The following is a 15,002-nucleotide window of genomic DNA, read 5'->3' as shown; positions in this document are numbered from 1 at the left end:
GAGAAGCACAGCTTTTTAATTAAGGCTGCGATTCCATACACACTTATTTGAGAAAAGATCTGATTTAAACCAATGGTGCTTACCTCTAAGTCGGCATGCATTGAATGTCCTTAAACATTACAATACACAGCCTGGTAGGTAGGCAGTGATTTACATCAAAAGCAAGTTATCCTCTCAATTGCCTGATAGAGATCTCTTACTGATAAAAACAACAAGGCAGCATTCCTCAAGGGATTACTGTGCTTGTGACAGTGAAACCCTCCCAGCCAGCTTCCTGTGCTCTTCCTCTCTTAATCCAAGTCCAGCAGTTGAGCAGAATTGTGACTGCACGTAGAGCTGAGCTTTAAAAAAAAAAGTAAGAAAGCTGAAATCGGAGCGAATCCGGGTGGGCTAAGCAATCCGGTTGAGATGCTTGAAATCCGGGTGAAACCTGGAATCCCGGAGGGCATGGCAACTAAACCGTCCACACAAGAACATAGTATAACAAGCAGCCTTTCTGGATTTCCTTTCTTGTAGGGAAGGATGTTTGCATCGGTGGCACACATAGATGTTTCCCCCTCTGTATATGGAAGGGGGTAAAGGATAACTCTTCCCAAAGGCAGAGTTCCCATTCCAGAGTTTGTCTTGCCCATACTGGGCATTGGGATGGGATGTTTACAGCTACTGGCTGTTTGTTTGACTAATAGCCCAGACTGTTGGGTCGGTGGGAGCTAATGATTATGAGGTGGCCTCCTGAGTGGTGGAGGAGACTGTCGGTATGTTTTGAATGTGACCCAGCAATGCCCTTGATTGCAGAAAGTTTTTTGTCCTTTGTTTTTAACGCCTCCCTAAAAATAGATGCCGGCACTTCTGTCTCCAGACCGACGAAGAACAAGGAGGAAATCCCTGCCAGATGGCCATCATGTATATCATCACATGAATGGCAGTGGGACCATCTAGCTCAGTATTGTCTTCACAGACTGGCAGTGGCTTCTCCAAGGTGGCAGGCAGGAATCTCTCTCAGTCCTGTCTTGGAGATGCTGCCAGGGAGGGAACTTGGAACCTTCTGCTCTTCCCAGAGCGGCTCCCTCCCCTCAGAGAAAGATCTTGCAGCTCCTTCCAAACCTCCTTGAACGCAGCTATCATAACTAAAATAGGCTGGGGTGGTGTGGAGATTGTCTGCTCCTAAGGAACAGGTAGCCCAAGAAAGCAGAAGCTGGGAACTGGGGTTTGGAAGGCTTTAGATAGGTGGCCTTTGGCCGGGCAAAGGGAGAACCTATTAGCCTCTCATAGTGACAAGATGCCCAGATAGAGACAAGGAGGTCATTCATACAATCAAAAACTGTGTTCTATTACCCAGGTTTGGGAGCTGTGGGTTGTGTGTGTGTGTGTCTGTGTGTGCATGTGCGTGTGCATGCTAAATTACAACACTGGTAGACAGAGCAATGATCTGACTCGGTATAAAGTAATGGCGTGTGGTTGTATGATGCCAGCAGGGAGTGAACCAGTAAGTGAGCCGGCGTGGTGTAGTGGTTAGAGTGCTGGACTAGGACTAGGAAGACCTGAGTTCAAATCCCCCTTCAGCCATGAGACTAGCTGGGTGACTCTGGGCCAGTCACTTCTCTCTCAGCCTCACCTACTTCACAGGGTTGTTGTGAGGAGAGACTTAAGTATGTAGTACTGGGGGCTCCTTGGAGGAAGAGCGGGATATAAAATATTAAAAAAAAATTAAAGTGGGGAATCAAGCAACAATCCATTTGAACTGAAATTGGTTTATCATGCCAGTCCCGTGCAGGCATTTCTTGTGGCTGAAGGGCATGGACGTAGTCCCGTAATTGTCAACATTTGCAGGAGGGGGAAAGGGTCTTCTGGAAGAACTTTCAATTCCTGAAAGTCCCCCACTCTCTCCCAAGGTTAGGTTTCGTCTTCTGGTGACTCATCGTCTGACACTCTCCCTGGACGTTGCCTATCATGCCACCATTGCTTTGGCTATGGGCCGGCCACAGTCTTGGCATGTTTTCGTGAAAAGGAAGCTGTGTGTCTTTGGCAGCCAGAAATAATCTTTCCAGCTTGCGCAAAAGGGTTGCTCACCTCAAGTGTCTCCAACAGGAAGTTTTAGAGAAAAACACTTAAAGGGCTTTCGTTTCCTATGGGAAATGAAACCTTCTTAGAAGGCAGAAGCACAAAGAAGCCTCCCTCTGCGCATGAAATTAAATCACTCAGAAAACTGTTCCCAGTAAAACCCTACTCTAGAATTCTTGTTTTTTGGTCTCAGGTCTTTTATCGGATGGATCACAGTAAATAATAGGAAGAGGCTCTTCCCCCCCCCCATCCCGCCCAGGGTGGGTCTTATATCAGCAATCCATGGGTGGTGGGATGCATTCAAGTCCTTCTTCCTTCCGCTGTACTGAAGTCCTTCTTCCTACTGAGCTGAAATAAGGAAAATAGCAGGAGCTACCAGAGTCAGCCCAGACATTTTCGTCTAGCCCAAAGTAGCTGCACATAGGAGAGCTGGTCTTGTGCTGACAAGCATGAATCCTTTGCTATGCAGGGTCTGCCCTGGTTTGCATTTGAAAGGGAGACTAAATGTGTGAGCACTGGAAGAGATTCCCTTTAGGGGATGGGGCCACTCTGGGAAGAGCACCAGCCTGCTTGCATGCAGAAGGTCCCAAGTTCCCTCCCTGGCATCATCTCCAAGATAGGGCTGAGACAGATTCCTGCCTGCAACCTTGGAGAAGCCACTGCCGGTCTGGGTAGACCATACTGAGAGAGATGTGTTGGAGCTTGGACCCTGGCAGCTAGGGATGTGCATAAAACCGGTTCTCCCGGTTCGGTTCGGGTCTGAACCGGGTCCGGACCGGACCGGGGTGGTTCGGTTTTGGTTTTGCCAGACCACCCCCCCGGTCCGGTCCGGTTTCGAACTGGTTCGGATCCGAACCAAACTGGTTCGGATCACAAAAAGTGGCTGGTTTTGAAGGGGACATTGTGTTCTACCTGCCACCCAAATTTCAAGTCGATTGGACCTTCCTCTGATTTTTTACAATTTTTTTTCAAAAAATAAATTTTTGCCCATAACTCACAATGTGGAGCCCTTAGGGGCAAAAAATCTGGGGTGGGTGGTAGCCACCCATGGGTGTCCTCCACCCCAAAAATCCCAAGGCAATTGGTGGCTCCTAGTATTATTGGTGAATTTCTGAAGAAAATTTTTTTTCCATTGGCTAGAATGGGGGTTTGGGGCTGCCCCAGACCCACCTCTGTGGGGTGGCAGCACCCCCAAAGTGGGTCCGGGGCCATGGCAAAAATGCCCTCAGTCCCTCCCAGCAATCCCCGTAGAGATAGGAGTGATGGTTCTGTTGTTTTTCTGAGGTATTCTGAGTGTAGATTCTATGATAGCTTATGAGATTTCCAATGAGACACCATGAATCCACTCTCATTTGCTATCACAGAATCCACACTCACTCAGAACACCTCAGAAAAACAACAGAACCATCACTCCTATCTCTACGGGGATTGCTGGGAGGGACTGAGGGCATTTTTGCCATGGCCCCGGACCCACTTTGGCGGTGCTGCCACCCCACAGAGGCGGGTCTGGGGCAGCCCCGAACCCCCATTCTAGCCAATGGAAAAAAATTTTTTCTTCAGAAATTCACCAATAATACTAGGAGCAACCCAACAATTGCCACCCCATCTTTTTGGCCCCTTTCTCTGGGCGCCCTAACACGTAACACCTAGTCAGTCCATCTTAATGCCTACCTACTACCACCACTCCTATCCAAGCAAGTAAGAGGAGGACACTCAGAGAGACAACACCCACTCTCTGATCTAACAAAAAGGCCACTGCTGTGCTGCCTGCCAGCACAGCAGCAGCAGCGGAGCAGCACACTAAGCACAAGAGCAGCACACACAGAGAAGAAGCAGGAGGCGGAGCAGCAGAGCAGCAGACCTGCCGCTCTGCATGATGGGTGACGTGATGCCCAAAGAAACCACCGCCTCACTCAGTGCCTGCCACTGACTAGGCCCGACAGACAGAAGCCAGCCAACCTGCTCTGCTCTGCTCTGATGCTCCCCATGGATGATGCACACACACCCTACATCTGCATCCAAATGACCAGACCAGACCAGACCAAGTGCGCAGAGTCAGCACAGGCCAGCAGCCACCAGCCCAGCAACAACAACAGCTACTACTGCTACCACCACAACCAGTGTTGCCGCTACAATAACATTCCCAGTCCAGTCACGCGCGCCACAGCCTAAGCCTAGCACACAGCCAACAGCTGCTGCCAGCCAGTGCCTGGCAAGCCCAGCCAACATGAGGAGGAGAGAGCTAAGTAGACGGCGCACGCACATCACCAACCCATCACGACGGCGCAACTGCAAGGGGAGAGGGCACAATTACAGGCAGGAGGAGGAGGAGGAGGCAAGGCAATCCTAGCACAGATTTGAAAGTTTAAAATCCACCAGGACATCTTCTAGAATCTAGACTTCTGTTTTTTCTACCACCAGCTGTAGTGTCTAGTTAGTCAGTGTGCTGTGCAGCTGAGCTGCGTGTGAGGAAGGATGATTGTAGCTAGTTCTTTAGTTTCAGCAGACTGAGCATTGAGCATGGGCAGTGGCCTTGGGAAGCAACACAATTACACGACACTCACCTGCTGCTGCTGGTTCTAGAAGTTGCCTCTTCTCGTCTTTTCACCTCTTTGTGTGTGTGTGTGTGTGTGTGTGTGTGTGTGTGTGTGTGCAGTGAGTGCATGCCTTTTGCCTTGCTGGAAAGAAATGCTTCTCTGGTCCACCACCACATATCTGCTCAAGGACACAGAGGCCCAAGGCAGAGGTGGTGGCACCAGTGTGAGTGCATGTGTGCTGGTGGTGTTTGCCACCACAGGTGTTTTGTGTGTGTATGTGTGCGCTGCTAGCTAGGAGGGGGGAGGGAGGCAGGGAGGGAGGCTGGGAGGCAGGGGGGAGGAAAGGGGAGGGGGAGAGGGATGTAGAGGGGATTGAAGGGGGGAGGGTCCGGCTCAGAGTTGGTCAGCCACATATTTGTGCACACACGTGCTCACGTGTGTGCTTCGGTGGGAGAGACCAGACTCTCATCATCTGCCAGACCGGGGTTGGGGGCAGGTGAGGCGGTGGTGGGCTGGAAGGGAGGGAGGATGGAAGGTGGTGAAGAGGAAGGGGAGAGGATGAGAGGGGAAGGATGGAGGGAGGCATGGGGGGGAGGAAAAAAAACATGTAGACAGACACACACCACACAACACACAGAAAGCATCCACACACAGAGACAGTGCTAGGCATCCATTCACACAGACAGACAGACAGACAGACACACAACAGGAAGAGACAGACTGAGCCTGCACCACACACACACACACACAGACCCAATTCCCCCCCTGCACAGTTATCAATCAATATGTTGTGTTGGCAGCCAGTTCATTGCTATTCTGATGGTTTTGGGTTTTTTGCCATCAGCCAACATCAACAGTGACCACAATCAAGATGAACATAAGATGATAATAATTCATTCGTTTCATTTGAAAAAATCACCCAGTCATTTTCTCCATGTAAACCAAGCCCCCCACACATGATTTCTGGCAACATTTTCAATAAAATCAATTCATTTGGCATTCATCATTTTGTTCTCCCTCTGTCACCTTTTTTTCTTTCTTTTGCATAATTTTGAGGCTTGATTTTGACATGGGGTTTTTAAAGAAAAAATTATTTACATGTTTATTTACATACAGTATTTACATATCTACACTGCATTTTAGAACGTATACCCGCCGCTGCCGCTAAGTCTAGTACTCCGTGGGCTGTGCTACTTTGGGGGGGTGCGCCGTGCCCACGCCAGGTCCCCAAATGCTGACAGGTGGATAGATAAAGGGCCTGTGCTGGTCAGCATTGGGTTTCTTTTTAGGTGGGTGTGGGCATTGTAAACATCTGGCCAGTCGCAGCACTACAACTACTACTACTACTGCATCTCTGTGTGGGCACACTACACGCTGCGACTGGCTGGCACGGCTCAGCATCTGTCACGTCAGCTCAGCTAGAGGTGGAAGGGGGGAGGGTAGGGATAAGCACAGAGGTCGAGCCAGGCAGGTGACCAACCATGGGGCAACCCACGGTAATCACTCGCCCGGCTCAAACTGCAGCTTGGGGTAGCCCAACAGGGGGAGGTTCACCTTAAGGAAGACCAGCTGCTCCACCAGACCAGGGTCCAAGCGGGAGCGAGAGGGTGTCACCACGTCCCCGGCACGTGATAACACCCGCTCGCTCTGGACACTGGTTGGGGGGCAGGAGAGGAGGCGCACAGCCACCACCGCCAGGTCCGGCCAGACTTGGCGGCGGCTCGCCCAGAACTGTGCGCAGTCCATGCCGTCTCCCTCCACAGGCTCCTCCAAGTACTGCGCAACGCATTGCTCAGCACTGGAGGGGGGCCTGGCAGGTCGAGCCTCCCGCATACCAGGCATGGCGCCATAGCAGAACTGCTGAAACCACTGGGCGGATCTCGAGTCGGTAGCAAATGGCTGCTGCGATGGCGCCGCCTGGGATGCCGCGCTGCTGGACTGGGAAGAGGGAGGGGAAGGGGAAGCTGACGCCGGCTGGCCGCCCATGCTGCTGCTGGGTGCGGGTTGGGCCGCGAGGGCTGCCCCCGCACCACTACCAACACCCTGGTCTCTGCGGGCCCTAGCGGCCTCCTCCTCCCTAACCTTCTCAACCAGGATGCCCTTCCACCTGGGCAAGTCGTCGGCACTCACGGCATTGCCCTTGAGGGCTGGGTGACAGAGACAAGCGAGGACATACTCCTCCCTGTCTCCCAGCACATCAACGAGCCGCTTGTCAACCCCAGACCTCAGCCTCCCAGCCAGAGCACGACCCTCTGGCGTGGTCAGAGAGATATGGAGTCCACCCATCAGCTTCTCGAGACCAACAGCTGTGGGCAGCGCCTGGCTCAAGGGAGTGGTGTCGCCACACAAGCCCTTCGTGGCAAGCTGGAAGGGCTCGAGTGCCGACACCGCCTCGGACATCTGCTTCCACTCTGCGTTCGAGAAGTCGCAGACATCCAAGGACTCGTCCCTCGCCAGGGCGACAAGGGCTCTCTCCTGCTCCAACAGGCGCTGGAACAGGAGGAAGGTGGAGTTCCACCGTGTCTCCACATCCGTAGGGATGAGATGGCGAGGAAGGCCAAGGTCATCCTGCTTCTGGCGAAGCAGTCTCCTGGACTTCTCGCTGCGGTGGAAGTGGGCGGCCAGCTTGCGGGACTTATCCACAAGCGTGGCCGTGGCAGCAACAGCAGCTGGGATGGGGCGGGCCCCCTTCTCCTGGGACGCCTTCAGCTCCTTAAGGCCAAGGGCGTCCCTGACGGTCAGATGGAGCGTGTGTGCCATACACCAGATGTTCACACAGTCCATGACTGTCTCGACAGCGGTGGTAACGTTGGCTCCATTGTCGGTGACAATGAAGCCGCGGGAGAGGTGTGGACACCCGCCAATCCACTCCTCTATCTGGCGGTCGAGTACGGCCGCCACCTCCTCCGCGGTGTGCCTCGTGTCCATCGTCTCCATGTGCAGGACGGCCCACCTGTGCCGTAGTGCAGCGGGAGCCGCGCCGGACCCGGAAGCATCGCCCGCGGAGGTCCCCTCACTCTCCGGTCCCCACCAGTGGGCAGTGAGGGCCAGGAAAGAAGCGTGCATCCCACTGACACTGGTCCAGAGGTCAGTCGTGAAATGCACGCTTGTCCCGGCCGGAGCTGCACGCAGCTCGGCCGACACGAGCTCCCTGCACCGGCGGTACAGGGAGGGGACCACGTTCCGGCTGAACGTGGTCCTTGAGGGGATGACGTATTCGGGAGCCAGGTATTGGAGAATCCGGCGGAAGCCGTTGTTCTCGACCACCTGAAACGGCTGGTCATCGGTGGAAATCATCTCCCCTATGAGGCGGGTGAGGTGATGATGGTCCACGCGAACAATACGCTGGCTGCCCGAGGACTGCGTCCACCGCTGGACGGGCAGTGTAGCCTGCCTGCTGGCTGGCACACTGCCGCTGCCCGCCCTAGTGGCAGATGCACAAGGCGCACTAGCGCTGCCAGCCTGTCCCCTGAGACCTGGGTGGTGACTCTCTAGGTGTCTCCACATAGGCATCATACCCAGGTGCGCAGGGTCCCTTCCACGGCTGACAAGCATCCTGCAGTGGACACAGCGGGCGTGGAATGGGTCATCTTGAGGGACCTCAAAATGCACCCATGCACCACTGCCCTTGGCCTCCTGCGCCCTGGGCGCCGTCCTAGGCCGTTTCTCGCAGGGTGGCTGCAGTCCTAGGGGGGGGGGGCGGCCGCCGCTGCCTGCCCACTGCTGCCACCCAACCCGCCCCTTCCGCCCTCCACAGCGGAGGAAGGGCCCGGCTGAACTGGCATCGGAGAGGCAGGCCTCTCCTCCACCACCTCGCCAGACCGCTCCCCACCAGAGTGTCGGGCTTCACGAGGGGGGGCCCCACTGAGCGGCGAAAGGATAGGGGGAAGGGGCCCCAGAGGGAGGGAGAACCTGGCTGCATCGCTGCCAGCCGCACGGTCCTCACCGCCCTCTACCTGCTCTTCCAACTCCACAGTCTCCTCCACCTCAACAACTGGCGGTAGCTCAGCAGCACCTGGTGCCGCCGGCGAGGAGGGACCCGCCACAGCCCTAACGGTGCCTCTGCCTCTGCCGCGATTGGCGGCAGCAGGCGTGGGGAACTGAATCCTGCGCACCAAAGATGGGGCCGGAGCAAAGAATTCTCCAATGGGGAGAACTGGGGTGTCCTCAGGCTCCCCGCGTCCTCTCCCTCCCCGTGCCGCAGGCGCACCCCGCACCTGGCCTCTCCCACCTCTGCCTGCCAGCCTTGAGCGAGCCCTGCCCGCCACACAGCGCTCAGACATGCTGCTAGGTCAGAAGGAGGGAGACTTTAGGAGGAAGGCCAGAGACAGGGTCAAAAAAATAATTTGGAGGGGCTTAGGGGCCAAAAAAAGGCAGCTGATTTGGAGACGGCGGGGGGGGGGGAGTTTGTTTTTTAAAAAGGAAGCCAATTGGGGGGAAAGGAAGACTTTTTGATGGGGGGGGAAGCCAATTGAAGTGAGGGGGAGGGTGTCCTTTTAGAATTTGGGACTCGGGAGTCAACCAAGCCAATTGGGGAGATGGGTCTGGGAGGGTTTTTTAAAAAAATAGGGGGTTAAAGGGTGGACCCCTGGTGTGGGTGGCACGGGCAGTTGGGTGGAGTAGTTGTGGTGTGGGTGGCAAGTTTTTAAGTTTTTTGGGGGGGAGAGTGGATGGGGGGAGGGCACAGCACCTACCGGGGGTGGGGGAGGACGCAGTCAACGCTTGGGAACCTGCAGATCAAAGGAGGAAAGCCTTATTTAGTGAACTGGAACACAAAGTGTGGGTTCTGGGGGGTGGTTCTCAAGTAATGCTCCTGTGGGGAGCATCAAACTCAATGCAGCCTATTTAGTGACTCTAAATTGCACACAACCAAAACCAGAACCCAGTCACACCTAAACAGAGGTTGAACCCACCCACTCTGTGACTCTGCCCGCCCAATGCCATGGCAAGCAAGCAGCAGCAAACACTTGATGGCAGCATCATGGATTGAACATCATCATCATATGTGTGTATTGGCCCAGCATGTAGTGGCAGCATCAGAACCCAGGACCCCACTCAGACTGCCCCAGAGGCAAGGAAGCACTCTGGCATGGCATTGGCCCAGCATGTAGTGGCAGCATCCGATCCCCTGACCCCACTCAGACTGCCCCAGAGGCAAGGAAGCACTCTGGCATGGCATTGGCCCAGCATGTAGTGGCAGCATCCGATCCCCTGACCCCACTCAGACTGCCCCAGAGGCAAGGAAGCACTCTGGCATGGCATTGGCCCAGCATGTAGTGGCAGCATCCGATCCCCTGACCCCACTCAGACTGCCCCAGAGGCAAGGAAGCACTCTGGAAGAAGGCACCTGTTCAAAAACCACCTGCAAGACGCATGCAATGCAACGCAACACACAGCAGCAGCAATTTCTTTATTGGGCATGAAGACACAAGTTACAACGGTACATCTCCTCTCCCTCCTCCCCACACCCAAATGCATTTCAAGATAGGGGTGTCCCTATTTAAAACCGCCAGCTAGGGAGAGAAAGGGGGCAACAAAAGGTGCACAATTGCACACGCACTAACCCCTCTTCTTCCGGTCCTTCTCCTGCCGCTCACTGCTGGTCACGGATGCGCCGCCAACAGCCAACCCCCTGGGCTGGGACACAACAGGGCGGCCGCACGAGGCACAGGCAACCGGGGTAGTTCAACGATGGAGGGGCAGAAGTGAGGAGACCACACTATTTATGTGTTGTTGCTCAACTCACCCCCAAGCAGAGACAAATGAAATAAAACAACTTTCAAAAGAAAAATAACCGATGGCGGGGACCTCCAGGTGAGGTCGGAGGTAGGATACTGTGTGGCTGCAGCTGTGGGAGGAAGAAGACGTGAAGGGATGAGGAGAGAGAAAGAGAGAGAGAGAGGAAGAAGAGAGGAGGAGCTGTAATGTAGCAGCAGGGAGGGGGATTCGGGTGTGGGAGGCAGCAGCAGCGGTGACGGTCCCAAGAGGGGGAGAGACCAACAGAGGGTGTTTGGGGGGTGGAGTGTGTTTCAGGGGGTCTGGGGTATGTAGCGGGGAGTCAGGGGGCAAGAGGGGGAGAGACCAGAGGGTGTTTGGGAGGTGGAGTGTGTTTCAGGGGGTCTGGGGTATGTAGCGGGGAGTCGGGGGGCAAGAGGGGGAGAGACCAGAGGGTGTTTGGGAGGTGGAGTGTGTTTCAGGGGGTCTGGGGTATGTAGCGGGGAGTCAGGGGGGCAAGAGGGGGAGAGACCAACAGAGGGTGTTTGGGGGGTGGAGTGTGTTTCAGGGGGTCTGGGGTATGTAGCGGGGAGTCAGGGGGGCAAGAGGGGGAGAGACCAACAGAGGGTGTTTGGGGGGTGGAGTGTGTTTCAGGGGGTCTGGGGTATGTAGCAGGCAGTCAGGGGGGCAAGAGGGGGAGAGACCAGAGGGTGTTTGGGAGGTGGAGTGTGTTTCAGGGGGTCTGGGGTATGTAGCGGGGAGTCAGGGGGGCAAGAGGGGGAGAGACCAACAGAGGGTGTTTGGGGGGTGGAGTGTGTTTCAGGGGGTCTGGGGTATGTAGCAGGGAGTCGGGGGGCAAGAGGGGGAGAGACCAACAGAGGGTGTTTGGGGGGTGGAGTGTGTTTCAGGGGGTCTGGGGTATGTAGCAGGGAGTCGGGGGGCAAGAGGGGGAGAGACCAGAGGGCAGGGTGTGTTTTGGGGGGATTAGTATGCGTCAAGGGGGATGAATCTGGGTGGGAGGGGGCAGGCAGGGCAGGAGTGGAGGAGGAGGAGGTGGCAGTGGGGGGAGTGGGTTTCTGGAGGGGAGGGAGGGGGGAAGCTGGGAGCAGAGGGCCACACAGAGAGGGGAACAATCAATGAATCAATCAAAGCAAACCAAACAATATGAAAAAAAGTCCAAAAAAAAACCAAACACCTGGGAACAATGGGCAGAAAGTCTGGGGGGGGGGGGGAGGAACCAACAACAACCAGCAGGGAGGAATGGGACACACACACAGCAAAACCAGAACCAAAAGAAGCTAATTGATTTCACACAAAAAACCAAAGTAACTAAGACAGGACTCAACAGGCAGCAGCAGCAGCACCAGGGAGGATGGGGAACAACACTCAGTCTGGGTGGGAGGGGGCAGGCAGGGCAGGAGTGGAGGAGGAGGTGGCAGTGGGGGGAGTGGGTTTCTGGAGGGGAGGGAGGGGGGAAGCTAGGAGCAGGACCACACAGGGGAACAATCAAATTTGAATCAAAACAATCTATACACAAAGTAAAAAAAAGGAAACCAAAGGGCAGCCAGAAAGTCTCAGGGCGGGGGTGGGGGGTAACAACTACCAGGGGGAGGGACTGGGGGAGTGGGTGGGACACACACAGGGAGCAAAACCAAAACCAGAACCTAATTCCACAAAGAAATCCAAAGAATGCAAGGCTCAACAGGCAGCAGCACAGGAGGGAAACAATCTTATCTGGGTGGGAGGGAGGGAGGGAGGGGGGGGGAAGCTAGGAGCAGGGCCAGAGGGGAACAAATTAACAATCAAAATCAGAACACAAGGAATCAAATTGCAGCAATAATATAAACTAAATCCTCAGAAACACAACTCAGACAGGCAGCCAGCAATAACAATAGCAGAAGTTATTAATTAAAAACCAAAATCAGCAAATATATAAATTTACACAGAAGCAATAATTGAATGAAACTCAAAAAGTGGAACAAAAGTCAGGCAAGGCACAAAAACAGGAAAGCAATGCAGAAGATGGGGGTGGGGGGGGGGAGGAGGGAAAGCCAAAACTTTGGGAGAAGGGTTGAGAGAGAAAGGGTGAAGAGAACAGAAAACACAACAGGAAAAGTTGGAAAAAGTTGAGGGGAAAGTATTAAAGAGGTTTGGACAGAGACAGACAGAGGGCAGATGGACAAGGTGGCACACAACAACACACAGAGAGAGCAGAGAGACAGACACACACTAATGTGACACACAGTCAGCAGGGACTCACAGCAGACACCAGCAGCAAAAGAGCAAGCAAGGTCTCAGAGATGATCCCACAACTGCAGCCAAGAGAAGTTTCCAGAGAAGAGGCTTGGGTTTATATAGGTTTGAAATTCCCTCCTTTGGGAGCCCCCACCTTTGCACTCCCCCACGGCCAACAGGGTGCCAGCTCTCAACAGTGCAACAGCCAAGCAGCCTACCAGACCAAAGGACTCATTCTGGCCAATCAAAGGATCAATAGCGCAGCCAATACAATGCCTGAAAATAGCATCACAAAATGGATGCTAGGAGCAAAAGTTTCAGGAATGAGCCACAAAATGGAGGACACACTTCAAACTTTAAAGGGACACTCCACTGACTCCAGAGACTCAATTGAACTCCCGAACCGGTTCGGGAAACCCGAGCCGGTTCGGAGCCGAACCGACTCGGATTCGGTCCGGATCGGTCCCAGAAGGGCCCGATTCGGTCCGGGATCGAACCGCCGGATCCGGACCGGTTCGGGACGAACCGGTCTGGATCCGGACCGAACCGCACATCACTACTGGCAGCATTAGTTCTCAGCTGCAATGTCTCAATGTCTGCAATGTCTCACCCACCCACTGGGGGTGGGTGGGATAGGTTCATGGATAAAAAGTGCTGGACTCCTCTCTTCTTTCTTCTTCCAGTGTTAGCCTTCATTTTGTCTCTCCAGAGATGGCTGATTGTTTTTAATCTCTCTCTCTTCATTCATGAGCTACAGCTGAAATAAGCTGCAGACTCTTTCACAATTGTTTGTAACCTTCTTTAAATGAATCTTTGTAGTTCTTCAGTGCTAAAGAACTGTCTCAAGACCTCTTACTTTGCTGCTTTCTCACCAAACTGGTTTTGTTCTGCTATTTGGGGACGGAACTGCCATTCTTCCCCTTCAAGATGGAACATGGGTCTGACTTGGTATAAGGCAGCTTCCTATGTTCCCCTTGCAATGCTGGACAGGAAATGCTGGGACAACCCTCGGGATTGCACTGACTTCCATCAGAATATATTGCCTCCCCATGAGCCTCTTAGTTTTTCCAGCCAGGTCAGCTCAAGGATGATGCCCATCTTCAAGACCAAATTCACGTTGGGTTCACCCTTGCATTTAAGCAAGACGTTAGTCTTCTGGAGTCTGTTGAAACAAAGTCTACAAGCAATACAACCATGTCAACTAAGGTCTCTCTCCTATCACAGACTTCTCACTACTGAAGCTCTTGTTTGATATTTCAGCCACTGACTTTTGACATTCAGTCTTTGAGCAGCCCTTGGAGCCCACTAGACAGAGCCTGACCATCTGTATTTTGTGGCCAAAATTCAGATATTGATAACCTTTTCAAAAGTGGAGACCGAACCATTTGGAGCAGCAACAGAATACAAATTGGGGCCATGAATGGCTAGGGCCATCATTCACCTTAGGGTAGTTCACACGAGCATTGCTTGGATAGGACAAGCCTCCTACCCAAGTTCGGGAGCTGTGCATGCTGCCATTTAGTGATCATGTGTTCATAAAAAGCAAGGTAGGAGGAATGGGGGAAGGGATAGTCTGTGAGTCTTCCCCTGGCTCGACTGCAGCTGCTGGGTAGAACAGAGCCTTGCCAATAACCTCCCCTGCCTCCTACCTCTTCTTTACGAGCACACAATCGCAAAACGGGAGGGGGCACAGCAAAGTGACCTCCTGCTGGTCGTGAGAACCAGCCTCTTCTGTGCAGAGATGTGGCACCATCCGGACCAAACCATGGAGAAACCAAACACCTGTCAACCTCCCCATGTCCCAGATCGATGCAGCAGTCAACTCTTACTCTGCTTTGCTAGGATTTCAGCTGGGGTATGAATCCCAATCCGATGAATATTTATATATTCAACCATTTTCAACCAAAGCTCCCAAAGCAGTTTACAGCGGAATGAATGAAAGGGCTCCCTGTCTGTCCCCAAAGGGCTCACAATCTTAAAAGAAGAAACCTAAGAAACCTAACCAGCAACAGCCACTGGAGGGATGCAGTGCAGGGGATGGAGAGGACCAGTGGCTCCCCCCTCCCCAACACACACACTAAATAAAGAGAATCACCACTTTTAAAAGGTGTCTCTGCTCAATTAGCAGGGGACAGGTTAGTACAGGAAAGAAAAGCACCGAGTTAAGACTAGTGACATCTCTGAAGGGGTATGTGTCTGAGGACAGATCATCCTGGAGAGAATCTATCTATGTGGTTGCTAAGAGTCAACACCGACTTGACAGCACTTAATCAATCAATGTGTCTGAGCTTAAGGTGTGTGCCCCTAAGTTGCCTCTGTGTGTGCCTAAAGGGGGAATTGTAATGAGTTTGTGAGTTTTTAGGGATTTTCTAGATTTCTTTCTTTTAAAAAATAAAATAAATAAAAGAGAAGAGGTGTATGGGAAAGACAAGAAAACAAGCAGAGAAGCCAAGA

This window comes from Hemicordylus capensis, chromosome 14 (genome assembly GCF_027244095.1).
Source record: "Hemicordylus capensis ecotype Gifberg chromosome 14, rHemCap1.1.pri, whole genome shotgun sequence".
Taxonomy (NCBI): Eukaryota; Metazoa; Chordata; class Lepidosauria; order Squamata; family Cordylidae; genus Hemicordylus; species Hemicordylus capensis.
The sequence above is the reverse complement of the archived record's forward strand: the minus strand, read 5'-3'. Positions refer to the sequence as shown.